We start from the raw sequence: 15455 nt of genomic DNA on the forward strand, positions 1-15455 counted from the left end.
CCCAGTGAGAGAAAGACAGGCCAAAACCCAAGCAGAAAACACACATCATATGTGCGTTTCTCTCCTCTGACTGATTTGCTAACCTGGGAGGCTTCCAAACCAATCCAGGCGATCTGGTCCATAAGGTTGACAACAAAAAGACAATTCCCAATCACCAAGCTGTCCACCATCTGGAACAATTTCCTTGGAGAATGACAGTAGAAGAGAGGGTGGGGGGAAACACACCTTTTTTTTTCATTTCCATCACAACATGAGAATCTCATGCTAGCTTGGTTTTGAAAGAGTAACACTGAGATAAATATTTCTACATTAAAAAACACCTATAAGTTTTAATGAAGACAGATACAATTATAGTCCTTTATCTGATCAGAAATAACACAAATTCCAAAATACTAAATACATTAGCTACCCTAAAATACAATGCGTAATACGTATACACATCTGAGCATGTGGTCTGACTGTTGAAATACCACATGCGTTAGTTTGCCCAAAGGAGAAAGATTTATCATATTTAACGTCAGCAAGATTTAAGATCTGATGATGTAAGATTTTCCAAGTTATTTGTACACTCAGCTGCTTTATGTACTCAATTTCTAACTTCCTTCATGTTTCAGTTGTTTCTATTTGGGATCTGAGTGGGAAAGAGGAAATAAATGGATTCCTACTAAGGCGCTCATCCCATGCAGTTGAGGAACTTAAATACATGCCCAAACTGAAGCACATGAGTGATGCCCACTGACCTCAACGCAGCACTCTCACATGCTTAAATTTGGGCAGGTGCTTAAAGCACCTTGTTGAATTGAAGCCTAAACACACATTACACCACAAATATTTTAATGCCACCTGTGATTAAGGTTGCTTGACACTTTCCTATGAAAGACCCTGTTTTCAGTTGCTTATACTCTTGCAAAATGGACTGTTTGGGCTGAAATTTTCCATGCTGAGTGTCTGCCCCAGGTTGGAAAAAAAAAATGTTTTTAATTTCAGCCAAAATGGTTCAATCATTTCCAAGGAGGCGGCTAGAAGAAAACCATATGTGATCATGTAATTAAAGACTCTTTCATAACTAATGTACACACACACACAAGGGATGAATTGAGGTTGCATAGGCAACCTTAATTCTGACAGTTTCTAACTTTGTAATGCTTGACTTGGCAACCACTGGTGTAGTGGTAAAAAAAAAAAAAAAAAGTGGGTAAATGAACCTAAACTTAAATTTCATATTCCCAAAATGAGAAGTTAGCAAACTCCACTTATCTTACCCTTAATAATAATCTTTTAACATAGTTGGGTATGTGTGTGCTCATGCACGTGAGGCACACACACACACACACACACACACACACACACACACACACCTCACAAAAGCTATGTTTTACACCCACACCCGGAATTTCTTTTATCCCTCTACATTGTTCAGAACTATGTCCGAGATCACTGATTCAATACATCTTGACACTGAATCAGTTTTACATGTTTTAATGACATTATCATTTTGCAATTATTTTGTTGCATAACACAGGATATGTCAAAATCTGAATTTGCTTTTCTTGAAAGTTTTTTCTTTTATTTGCTATAAGAATTAAGTTAAGTTACTTACTATTGATTATTCCTGTTACATCACACAATAATTGTAATAAAACCCCATTATTTCCTTTCCTAACAAGGTAATGATTTTAGCAAGTTAAAGAAATAGCTATACAAATAACAGTCGGATAAACTGAAGACCAAAAATCTATGAGTTACTTCATACTTATGCTTCAAAATTTCTGAAATTGCACCTGACTGATCTGTTTAATAAACTCTTGTATAATTTTATTGGATATCCTGTGAAATGTGCAGTATTTGGTATCATATACAAACTGTAAATTGTTAAACCTTTTAATATTTGTCTCTTTCTTTTTGAAAATTAATAAAAAATATTCACAAAAATAAACTTATTGTGGGATTTGTTGTTTTGGTTTTTAACACTGGCTCATGGTTTATCAAATGCACATTCTTATAAGAACAAGAGTCACATGTTTTTATACCACTAAATATTATCTAATGGTTAAGTTTCCCCAATTGCTTCCTGCATATTACAGAAATGGAGTTTAATCTTCACTGCTTTCATTTAAGAGCAATACGGCCATGATGCAATTTCAACTTATTTTGGTTTGACAGCTGTCATGAGAGTAATTTTCTCAGCTTTGCAAGCCTCCTTCATATCCTGCCCAAACTGGCCTATCTTTGTTTAGAACTGATTTTTCTACATGGCATTCTTCAGTAACAGATGTTCTACCTGACCCCAGATAGCATCATTCCTCAGCGGCATGTCCCCATTTTGAACCGATTATCCTGTCACACATGAAAGAACCCTAAACTCAAAGGGTTGGCATTAGCCCTTGGAATGGTTATTTGTGAACTTTCAAAACAAAACATTACAAATCACCAAATATTTCTAAAATAAAATTTAATAAGATGCCACGAATTTAGTTACTTTAAATGGCCACATTGGCTTGGTTCAACTCAAGACACCCAGACTTGTTATCTAACGAACCAAATGGCGTTTGGTACAGCTGTTAGAATAAGAACCATCAAGAAACTCTTCTCCACTATTTGCATATTGTAAGTAACAATGATCTGTATACAAAACACATTGATTAGAAGTGATGTAGCTATTGCAAAGTGCCGACAGCACTTAAAAAATAGCAACGGGACAGATCCTCAACTGGCGCACATGGGTATAGTGCCATCAGAATCAGTGGAGCTACACAGATTTACACTAGCTGAGGAACTGGCCCAAAAGTTGGAACAATACCCACAAAAAGAACGTTGCAGCCCACTGTAATAAAATTCTCTCCCTTCGATCCGCGCAGTCACCCTTCTACCCACTCCCCATCAGGAAAAACAGACCTTTAAGGCAGGCCCTTATGGTCAACAGATCCAGACAAAAGGGGTGGCAGCTTGGGAGTGGGTAGCAAGTCTCTGACCACCCGGCTGGGAAGACATGTTCCCCTGACCCTAACTTTTCACTATCCTCTTTATGTCCCCCTGAATGCAGCCTTAAAACTAACACGCTCCCTCCTTTGTCCTCTCCCCTCCCCAACACATAAAACTTTTTCCCCACGCGGTTGCACCAGTGCAGTCAGATCCCCCCACTTACATGGACAAGTGCCTTAGTGGACCACAACTGCCAGAGCATCACAGTGAGAAAGATGGCTTTTGAGGATCCAATTCTAGGTACTACCCTTTACAAAAGATGTGGATCAACTGGAGAGTCCAGAGAGCAACAAAGCTGATAAGAGGTTTAGAAAACCTGACCTCTGAGGAAAGGTTTTTTAAAAAGGGCATGTTTAGTCTTGAAAAAAGAAAACTGGGGACCTGATAATGGTCTTCAAATGTGAGAAAGGCTGTTATAAAGAGGAAAGTGATTAATTGTTCTCCATGTTCACTGAAGGTAGGACAGGTAGTAATGGGCTTAATCTGCAGCAAGGGAAATTTAGGTTAGACATTAGGAAAATCTTTCTAACTAGACAGGTAGTTAAGCTCTGGAATAGGCTTTCAAGACAGGTTATGGTACCCCATCATAGGTGTTTATCCAACCTGTTCTTAAAACTCTCCCATCAGGGATGGTGTAGTTTTACTTGGTCCTGCCTGCACACAGGGCTGGACTTGATGACCTCTCAAGGTCCCTTCCAGCTCTCCATTTTTATGATTCTATGATAAGAGAGTCATGTAGCAGAGACCTGTCAGGAACACACCGCATTTTTGTAGATGTATTGCATGAGTCACTAAAGTCATTTGGTCTTCCTGTAATAGTGAATTTTACTCCCAATGCATAGTCTTTATTTGAAACAGGAATAAATTTTACAAAAATCAATTTTCCAAGGATGCACACAACTCCACTCTTGGAACAACGGATCTACTGACCTTCCTCTTCATCAGGAAAGCCATATAGTGCTTAGCACAATGAGGTCCTGGTCCATGACTACGGCTCCCGGGTGCTATAGTAACAAATAATAGATGATAATAAAAGTTAACTGCCACACTGAGATTCATATCTTAACTACCACCACTCCTTCAAACTTTTAGGCCTGGTCTACACTACGAGTTTATGTCGGATTTAGCGGTGTTAAATCCGAATTAACCCTGCACCCGTCCACACAATGAAGCTATTTTTTCAACATAAAGGGCTCTTAAAACTGATTTCTGTACTACTCCCCAGTGAGGGGATTAGCACTGAAATCGACATCGCCGTTTCAAATTAGGGTTAGTGTGGACGCAATTCGAAGGTATTGGCCTCTGGGAGCTATTTCACAGTGCACCATTGTGACCGCTCTGGACAGCATTCTGAACTCAGATGCACTGGCCAGGTGTACAGGAAAAGCCTCGGGAACTTTTGAATCTCATTTCCTGTTTGGCCAGGTGAGCTCATCAGCACAGGTGACCATGCAGTCCCAGAATCGAAAAAGAGCTCCAGCATGAACCGAACGGGAGGTACCGGATCTGATCGCTGTATGGGGAGAAGAATCCGTGCTATCAGAACTACGTTCCAAAAGACGAAATGCCAAAACATTTCAAAAAATCTCCGAGGCCATGTGGGACAGAGGCTACATCAGGGACGCATCACAGTGCCGAGTGAAACTGAAGGAGCTCAGACAAGCGTACCAGAAAACCAAAGAAACAAACGGACGCTCCGGGACAGAGCCCCAGACATGCCGCTTCTACGCTGAGCTGACTGCCACCACTATCCCACCCCTGTCCATGGACTCCGATGATGGGGTACTCTACGCCATGTCTGAGGATTTTGCAGATGGGGAAGATGAGGAGGAGGAGGATGAGCTTGGGGAGAGCACACAGCACACCATTCTCCCCAACAGCCAGGAACTTTTTATCACCCTGATTGAAATACCCTCCCAACCCAACGAAGCCGGAGAAGGTATCTCTGGTGAGTATACCTTTTAAAATATAATACGTGTTATAAAAGCAAGCGTTTTTTAATGATTAAGTAGCCCTGAGGACTTGGGATGCATTCATGGCCAGTACTGCTACTGGAAAAGTCTGTTAACGTGTCTGGGGATGGAGCAGCAATCTTCCAGGGACATCTCCATGAAGCTCTCCTGGAGGTACTCTAAAAGCCTTTGCAGAAGGTTTCTGGACACTTTAGCCCGCCATGCTACTAGCAAGTAATCTGGTATCATTGCATGACAAAGCCTGGCAGCGTATGGTCCTGGTGTTTGCTGGCATTCAAGCAACATCCGTTCTTTATCTCTCTGTGTTATCCTCAGGATAGTGATATCGTTCACGGTAACCTGGTTGAAATAGGGGAAGTTGATTAAGGGGACATTCAGAGGTGCCCGTTCCTACTGGGCTGTTTGCCTGTGGCTGAAAAGAAATCCTCCCTGCAGTTAGCCACGTGCGGCGGGAGGGGGTGGGGGGGCATTGGCACTGAGCTGTTTGCATTTGGCTAGCAGGGATCTTACCTGATACCAGCCACACGGTGGGGGGAGGGGAAAAGCGATCATCCCAGATAATTGGATGGGGGAGGGGGTTAGTTTGGTTTCTGCTGCTGCACGTTAACAGGAAAACTGCAGTAGTAAATGGCCAGCTCAACGGGCTTTGCTTTGTATGGGAAAGGAGGGGGCTGCTGTTATGAAAGTTGCAGAAACCGAAAGACTATGGCTTACCATGGCCGCCTGCAAGCCGAATTCTGTTGCCCGGCACTGCGTGTGTGATCTCTAACACCAAAGCCACAGACACTCAATATAAGATGCAAAATGCGACCTTGTACCAAAATCACATGTGCTATGTGTAATGTGAATAGTGCTGTTCACTGTGAAAGAGTATAGCCATTGTTCTGTAAAATGTATCTTTTTAAATACTTCACTCCCTTTTTTCCCTCCAGCAGCTGCAAATGTTTCAAGCCTCCCTCCTCCGTCCCAAAGGCTATCTCAGATAAGGCAGCGAAAAAAACGCACGCGCGATGACATGTTCTCTGAGCTCATGCAGTCGTCCAGCACTGACAGAGCTGTGTGGAGGGACACAATAGCAGAGTACAGGACAGTGGCCGATGAACATGAGGAGAGGCGGCGGCAGGAAGATCAGAGGAGGCATGAGGCAACGCTGGGGCTACTGCAGGATCAAACGGACATGCTCCGGCATCTGGTGGAGGTTCATGAATGGCAGCAGGATCACAGACTGCCGCTGCAGCTCCTGCTTAACCGCCCTCCCTCCTCCCCAAGTTCCATAGTCTCCCCACCCAGACACCCAAGAACGCGGGGTGGGAGGCTCCGCGCACCCAACCACTCCAACCCAGTGGACAGCCCAAGCAACAGAAGGCTGTCATTCAACAAGTTTTAAAGTGGCCTTTTCCTTCCCTCCTACCCTCCTTCCACACCCTACCCAGGCTACATTGTGAGTTATCTCCCTATTTTTATAATCAATTAATAAAGAATATATATATTTTAAATGATAGTGACTTTATTTCCTTTGCAAGCAAGCTGTGATCGAAGGGGGGAGGGCGGGTGGCTTACAGGGAGTTTAGAGGCAACCAAGGGGGCGGGTTTTCATCAAGGAGAAACAAATAGAAGTGTCACACAGTACCCTGGCCAATCATAAAACTGGTTTTCAAAGCTTCTCTGATGCACAGCTCTTCCTGCTGTGCTCTTCTAACTGCCTTGGTGTCTGGCTGCGCGTATTCAGCGGCCATACGATTTGCATCAACCTCCCACCCTGCCATAAATGTCTCCCCCTTACTCTCACAGAGATTGTGGAGCACACAGCAAGCAACAATAACAATGGAAATATTGGTTTCGCTAAGGTCTGAGCGAGTCAGTAAACTGCGCCAGCGACCCTTTAAACGTCCAAATGCACACTCTACCATCTTTCTGCACATGCTCAGCCTATAGTTGAACAGCTCCTTACTACTGTCCAGGGTGCCTGTGTACGGCTTCATGGGCCAGGGAATTAAGGGGTAGGCTGGGTCCCCAAGGATAACTATCGGCGTTTCAACATCCCCAAAGTTATTTTCTGGTTTGGGAAGTAAATCCCTTCCTGCAGCAGTTTAAACAGACCAGAGTTCCTGAAGACGAGAGCGTCATGAATCTTTCCCAGCCATCCCATGTTGATGTTGGTGAAACGTCCCTTGTGATCCACCAGTGCTTGTAGCACCATTGAAAAGTACCCCTTGAGGTTTTTGTACTGGCTGCCCCGGTGGTCCGGTCCCAAAATAGGGATATGCGTTCCATCTATAGCCCCACCACAGTTAGGGAATCCCATTGCAGCAAAGCCAGCTAGTATGACCTGTACATTTCCCAGAGTCACTACCTTTGATAGCAGCAGTTCAATGATTGCGTTGGCTACTTGCATCACAGCAACCCCCAGAATAGATTTGCCCACTCCAAATTGATTCCTGACTGACAGGTAGCTGTCTGGCGTTGCAAGCTTCCACAGGGCTATTGCCACTTGCCTGTGAACTGTGAGGGCTGCTCTCATCTTGGTATTCTTGCGTTTCAGGGCAGGGGAAAGCAAGTCACAAAATTCCATGAAAGTGCCCTTACGCATGTGAAAGTTTCGGAGCCACTGGGAATCATCCCAGACCTGCAACACTATGCGGTCCCACCAGTCTGTGCTTGTTTCCCGGGCCCAGAATCGGCGTTACATGACATGAGCCTGCCCCATTAACACCATGATCTCAAAATTGCCGGGGAACGCGGTTTTAGAGAAAAGTGTGTTCATGTCCTCATCACCGTGCTTCTGTCGCCTCCTCGCCTGGTTTTTCAGGTGCTGGTTCTGCATAAACTGCATGATAATGCGTGAGGTGTTTACAATGGTCATAACTGCTGTGGTGAGCTGAACAGGCTCCATGCTTGCTGTGCTATGGCGTCTACTCCTGCTTGGGCAATCCAGGGAAAAGGGCGCGAAACGATTGTTTGCCGTTGCTGTGACGGAGGGAGGGGCGACCGACAACATGGCTTACAGGGAATTAAAATCAACAAAGATGGTGGCTTTGCGAGAAACAGAATGGCCCCCTCAAGGAAAGAACCCAAAACTGGGTTTAGCAGGCCACTGATTTCACGGAGGGAGGGAGGGAGGAAGGGAGGAGAAAATGAATACAAAACAAATCTGGTCTATTTCTTGTTTTGATCCACTTCATCTATCTTTATACATCTTGCTGGGAGCAGATTTTGCAGTTCGGCCGCTAGCCATCGTCATCTCCTGGGTGGTCGGCAGAAGATGGTGCAGGATGACTGCTGGCCATCATCGTCTCCTGGCTGCTCATTAAAAGACGGTGCACTAGCACTGCCGGTAGGACTGAATCGCCATGAGACGAAACTTAAAAGGGAAATGACCTGGCTGAGTCACTCCCATGTTTGCCCAGACGCCCCTGACCTCATCGAGGTCGGTTAAAAGGGCACCCTGGACTACGTCGATGACGGCTACCAGTCATACTACACTGTCTGCTGCCAAAAGGCAATAAGCTGCTGCTGTGTAGCAATGCAGTACTACGTCTGCCAGCACCCAGGAGATATACGGTGACGGTTAGCTGAGGGGGCTCCATGCTTGCCGTGGTATGGTGTCTGCACAGGTAACCCAGGAAAAAAGGTGCGAAACGATTGTCTGCCCTTGCTTTCATGGAGGGAGGGAGCCCTGACAATATGTACCCAGAACCACCCACGACAATGTTTTAGCCCCATCAGGCATTGGGATTTCTACCCAGAATTCAAATGGGCGGCGGAGACTGCGGGAACTATGGGATAGCTACCCACAGTGCAACGCTCTGGAAGTGGACGGTTGCCTCGCTACTGTGGACGTACTCTGCCGACTACATGCACTTAGAGCATTTGTGTGGGGATACACACGATCGACTGTATAAAAACGCTTTCTACAAAACCGACTTCTATAAATTCGACCTAATTTTGTAGTGTAGACAAGGACAGAAGTTCTGCAGACGAAGCCAGTTTATTAAGATGCTCTAGAGCTAGTGATGCCATCATGAAATTCTATAACCACCAGCTTCCTTAGAAAAGCAGAGAAATGGGATCCACTGTCTATGCTTTCTTGCATACTTGCAGTCTTGTTAACTCACTGTGTTGTCCCCAGATCTGGCTTTTACCCTCCAGAATAGGAGATTTCCTCCTTTGGGCTCTCTCACACATTCTGGAGCATAATATTCTCAGAATTAATTCCTGCAATTATATTTGACCAAATAATAGTCCTGATCTTTTAACTACAGCAAGATGTTGGCAAGGCTGAGTACCAATTTACCTTCAAGTAAACATGATCATTTTAAATGAACCCAGATAGCATTTAACTGAGACCATTTCAAATCTTTGGAGCATTCTGTTGCTCCAGAAAGGCATTAACTCTGGGTGTTATTTTCTTTAAAGACAAGCTGTTACCGTTCCTCTAATTTACAAAGAATATTTTCATAACAGAGTAAGACTAATGTCTCACAACTCCTTAACTATAAAACATTATGCTTGAAAGAAAGTCACAAGTTCCTAGCATTAAGCTGCGCCAGGATTTCACGGTTAGAATTTTCCTCTTCTTGGCTGGCTGTTCATTTCCTTAGAAGCAGGAATGCTTTCTGGTTTTACAGCCAAGTTGGCTAAGAGAAGCAAAATCAGTAAGGTATTCATGTGGTCACGTTACATTAAATGTCTCTGGCATATAGTTCCTATTATAATTCGCAACAAAAAGTAGCAGAACACCATTGTGTATATATTATAATAGTTTCACTCTCTCGAGCAGGCGTGCTTACAGGAGGCGGCAGATTAAAGAACTTGTGTTGCCCTAGACAGAAAGAAATAACATCTGCCAGTTGTGTTTATTTGTAGTGATGTATGATTTATGCTTTCCCATTTGTAAGTGGTAGAGAGAAATGGATCATGTGACACTGTTTAGATAATCCTCAAGGAAATTCAGAGTATATCATGTGGGGGTTGTCCTTTCATACGAGAGAGACTGGAGAATGGCAGAGAGGAGCGAGAGTTCCTAAAATTCTTGGAATGGGGTTAAAGGCCCAGTCAGATGGGTTTTCAAGAAGACTGGGTCAGGGTTATGCGAGAAAGCAGGAAGGCACGAGTAAGCTAAGAACAAAAATGGTCTGGGTTGAATGGTCATTTCCTATTATTTATTGGACACTATCTACATAGCTGGCCCTGTGCAGACAAAGGAAAACATAAATCCTGGCTCCAAAGATCTTTATCTAAAGTGGACAAAGACAATACAGCAAATGCACACAAGTCTGTTCCTAAACCATATGCAGTGAGAGAGGTAGGTATCACTCATAAGCTACCAGATTCGAAGGGTCTTTCTTTTGCCCATGCTTTCCTCTTGTGGCTTTGCATTGTGGTCACCCTCTCTCCTCTGAGACTACCAAGCCCATAGCTGACAGCATGCATTTTTCTAACCAGTAAAAGCAGGAAAGCAGCCTTGCAGGACCAGAACCCCACTGCACTGGGTGCTGTACAGAGACTCAGTACAAGACAGCACTGAAAAGCTTACAATCTAATTTGGGAACCGGAATGGTGCAACTACCTCAAAAGGGAAGAGATTTCTTGTTGAGATGAAGGTAGCACTCCCAGCTACCTTCGAGACACCACTGACTTCCTGAGGAAACTACAATCCATCGGTGATCTTCCTGATAACACCATCCTGGCCACTATGGATGTAGAAGCCCTCTACACCAACATTCCACACAAAGATGGACTACAAGCCGTCAAGAACACTATCCCCGATAATGTCACGGCTAACTTGGTGGCTGAACTTTGTGACTTTGTCCTTACCCATAACTATTTTACATTTGGGGACAATGTATACCTTCAGATCAGCAGTACTGCTATGGGTACCCGCATGGCTCCACAGTATGCCAACATTTTTATGGCTGACTTAGAACAACGCTTCCTCAGCTCTCGTCCCCTAACGCCCCTACTCTACTTGCGCTATATTGATGACATCTTCATCATCTGGACCCATGGAAAAGAAGCCTTTGAGGAATTCCACCATGATTTCAGCAATTTCCATCCCACCATCAACCTCAGCCTGGTCCAGTCCACACAAGAGATCCACTTCCTGGACACTACAGTGCTAATAAACGATGGTCACATAAACACCACCCTATACCGGAAACCTACTGACCGCTATTCCTACCTACATGCCTCCACACCACACGATCCATCGTCTACAGCCAAGCTCTGTGATACAACCACATTTGCTCCAACCCCTCAGACAGAGACAAACACCTACAAGATCTCTATCAAGCATTCTTACAACTACAATACCCACCTGCGGAAGTGAAGAAACAGATTGATAGAGCCAGAAGAGTTCCCAGAAGTCACCTACTACAGGACAGGCCTAACAAAGAAAATAACAGAACGCCACTAGCCGTCACCTTCAGCCCCCATCTAAAACCCCTCCAACGCATTATTAAGGATCTACAACCTATCCTGAAGGATGACCCAACACTCTCACAAATCTTGGGAGACAGGCCAGTCCTTGCCTACAGACAGCCCCCCAACCTGAAACAAATACTCACCAACAACCACATACCACACAACAGAACCACTAACCCAGGAACCTATCCTTGCAACAAAGCCCGTTGCCAACTGTGCCCACATATCTATTCAGGGGACACCATCACAGGGCCTAATCACATCAGCCACACTATCAGAGGCTCGTTCACCTGCACATCCACCAGTGTGATATATGCCATCATGTGCCAGCAATGCCCCTCTGCCATGTACATTGGTCAAACTGGACAGTCTCTACATAAAAGAATAAATGGACACAAATCAGACATCAAGAATTATAACATTCAAAAAACAGTTGGAGAACACTTCAATCTCTCTGGTCACGCAATTACAGACATGAAAGTTGCTGTATTACAACAAAAAAACTTCAAATCCAGACTCCAGCGAGAAACTGTTGAATTGGAATTCATTTGCAAATTGGATACAATTAACTTAGGCTTGAATAGAGACTGGGAGCGGCTAAGTCATTATGCAAGGTAACCTATTTCCCCTTGTTTTTTCCTACCCCCCCCCCCCAGACGTTCTTGTAAAACCCTGGATTTGTGCTGGAAATGGCCCACCTTGATTATCATACACATTGTAAGGAGAGTGGTCACTTTAGATAAGCTATTACCAGCAGGAGAGTGGGTTTGTGTGTGGGAAGGGGGGGTGTGAGAAAACCTGGATTTGTGCTGGAAATGGCCCAACTTGATTATCATACACATTGTAAGGAGAGTGATCACTTTAGATAAGCTATTACCAGCAGCAGAGTGGGGTGGGAGGAGGTATTTTTTCATGCATTGTGTGTATATAAAAAAATCTTCTACACTTTCCACAGTATGCATCCGATGAAATGAGCTGTAGCTCACAAAAGCTTATGCTCAAATAAATTGGTTCGTCTCTAAGGTGCCACAAGTACTCCTTTTCTTTTTGCGAATACGGACTAACACGGCTGTTACTCTGAAACTTGTTGAGATGGCATCTTTGATTATTATTCTAGACACTGCCCCCAAAAAACCTGAATAATAACATGAAAGCAATCCATGGTTAAAGACAAAGAGGGATTTCATGTTGAGAGGCAAGGCCTAGAGGTCAGAGCACTGGTCTGAGAAGCAGGAATCTCAAAACTTAACCTTATTTATTGAGACTGTACACTCACTGGGACAGGGCTCATCTCTTTGTTGTGTGTTTGTGCAGCACCTAGCCCTATGGGACGCTGATTAATGATGGGGATTCCTGAGTGCTATCATAATACAAGTAATAAAAATATGGTATTCATCTCACATCTCCCATGAAAAAAACTACATTAAACAATAAGTATTAACCAATGTAACCATTGTTTAAACAGTGGCTCGGTTTCACTTAAAATACTATGTCTTTGAGCAGCTAACTGGTGCCGCTTATTTTGCTACAGGTTCTGAATAAGGACACAAAGCACAGCCTTCCTGGGGAAGAGAAGCAACTCTGCTGCATAAATTAAGACTATATTGATGTGACAGATGTAGGGCACTGAATGACCTTCCCCAAGAGCAAGTCACACAGGAACAGTGAAGACAATTTTCAAGACTGTCAAAAGAATGAAAAACATGACAGGATTCCAGGCACCCAGTGCATTCCCCCGTTGCTTCAGACTTCCCATCACTGCAAGTAGTAGTTCCCATATGCCAATTCACCAAACATAGGCTTCATGTCATTAATCAGGCTGACTACCTTTTTAAACAGCATTTGAAGAGTCAGCCATCCAGGTGATAAGAGTCTGCAAGTAAATTAAAAAAAAAAAAAAATCTAGGTACTAACGTGGGTGGAAATGGTCAGATTACAGTAAGAAGTCAGCATGCTGAGACAGACAGACAGAAGATCAGAGAAACAAATCCCAACATTGACACAGAAAGCAGCATATTTTACTTCTTACCTCTGCAATAGGGAGGTTTCCTTGACTTGTTTCAGTGAGAGCTGTAGCAGCTCCAGAGCTTTTGCCTGAGTCTGAAGAAAATACACCCTCTTGACTCTTCAGATGATTCTGACTTTTGCATTGCACCATTTTTTTTCTTTTTTTGTCAACAAGAGCCCTGATCTTGCAATGAACACTGCACAGGCAGAACCCCACTCAGTCGAATCAAGTTCTAGGTCTTGGTCCTTCTCTTCAAGGTGCTCAGTGGTGCGGACCTAGGGTCTCTAAAAGATCAACTAAAGCTGTGGGATACAGACAGTGGTTGACATCTTTGCTCCCCTGGCACGATGGAATCATCTCTAGCAAGGGTACAGCTCACCTGTGCAAGAGACAGAGCTTTCTTGGGGACCAGCCCAAGACTGTGGAATGAACTCTCACAGGAACTAAGGACCATCACAAACCCCTCCACCTTCCTCTCCAAGTGCATTGTGCATTTCTTTGCCTTCTCTAACATAAATACACACACAAATTCCAAAACAGACCATTGCACTTCACACACTCCCCCAGGAGAGGATGAGAGAACCACCACCACATGACAGATGTGTAGTCATCTTGCTTAATGTACTACTGGAAGGGGCTCAGATACTATGTTGACGAGCACAGTTTAGGAACTTGTATAAAACGAAATTTGCAGGGGTTCCATGTGGGCAGAAAAGTGTGCGTCTACAGTGTTCTCATTGCAGGACTGGACCCTATGGCATTATTAGTCCATTATTAACCCATTGGGCAGAGGCAGGATCACATTTTTAAACACTTTTTCAAGGGGATTTAGAGAATAGCTTCTATTGCAATTCCCTTACTTTCATCACTAACGAGAGAGTTCAAGGAAAATGGGGCCAGTGCTTTCCTGGCACGGAAGCCATAAAGAACTTGCCCTTTCACATGCAACACACCTTTTTGGGATTTCCCCCATTTCCCCCCTCCCCCCACAAAAAAAGCTTCCCATGCACCAGATAATAGCCAGAATTCCCATTAATTTAGATTTTCCTTCATCATTGTGTAAATGATGCATTCTACTTTGGACGACCAATATTGTTCTAAATGGACAATGTTCAATAGTAAAAGATTAGCAGCAAAAACCAAACTATGCCATTGGTCTAGAAAACAAGTTCATTACATTTGTGGAGCTAATCAGGAGAGCAAAAGAACAAAAACACATCAAAGGCTTAAATGGAAAGATGCTAGTTTGAAAGTGTAACAAATTATCAATGAGACAAAATGCGTAAGGACAGAATTAAATTAAATTAAATGTAATTAAAATAGGAATTAAGTGGAAGACACATTGAACCAGAGCACATACTGCAAATAGATGTGCCTACCACTAATATCATACAGCATCATGCGGAACCGTGCATAAGCAGGGTTGTTTTTTTTATTTACAGACAGGAGAAAATGTTATTAGATTTACATAATAAAGGATGAACCCAGAGGTGGGATTTGAGATCTCATGTCCTGCAAATTCAGTTGGCTGCAATACTCTTCACCTTCTGTCTTCAAGTGTTGCATACAGTGCTGCAGCGTAACAGCTGCCAGTTTCACCCCAGGGTGTCTGCATTTCAGCAGCAGAGTAAGACTCTGATCCTACAAAAAGTTTTACATGCATATTTAATCTTAGACATATGGAGTGGTCTCATTTAACTCAAGAGGTTAAGATTAAGCAAGTGCATAAGATTAAGCAAGTGCATAATCTGCAAGATCAGGGCCAAAATGATACCTGTATAACGTTTGTGTATTAATAAGTAAAGGGTTTCAGAACTCTAGAAAGTTGCTGTATATTGTTAACAACGCATTTCAACCACTTTCCCCCAGTTAGCTATAAAGATGAGCAACATGAGCTGCAAAATAGCCCGATTTCTCAAATCCGAAACAGGAACATGGCAGGAGTAGATGTGATATTCTGATTGTTTTAGATACTAAAAAACAGAGCATAAGGGAACTGGATAATTAGGGGACTGGGAACAGGATGATGAAGTACAGTTCTTTGCATTTGTCTCAGGTCAGTAACAGCC

Source organism: Eretmochelys imbricata, chromosome 6 (genome assembly GCF_965152235.1).
Source record: "Eretmochelys imbricata isolate rEreImb1 chromosome 6, rEreImb1.hap1, whole genome shotgun sequence".
In the NCBI taxonomy this organism is placed as follows: Eukaryota; Metazoa; Chordata; order Testudines; family Cheloniidae; genus Eretmochelys; species Eretmochelys imbricata.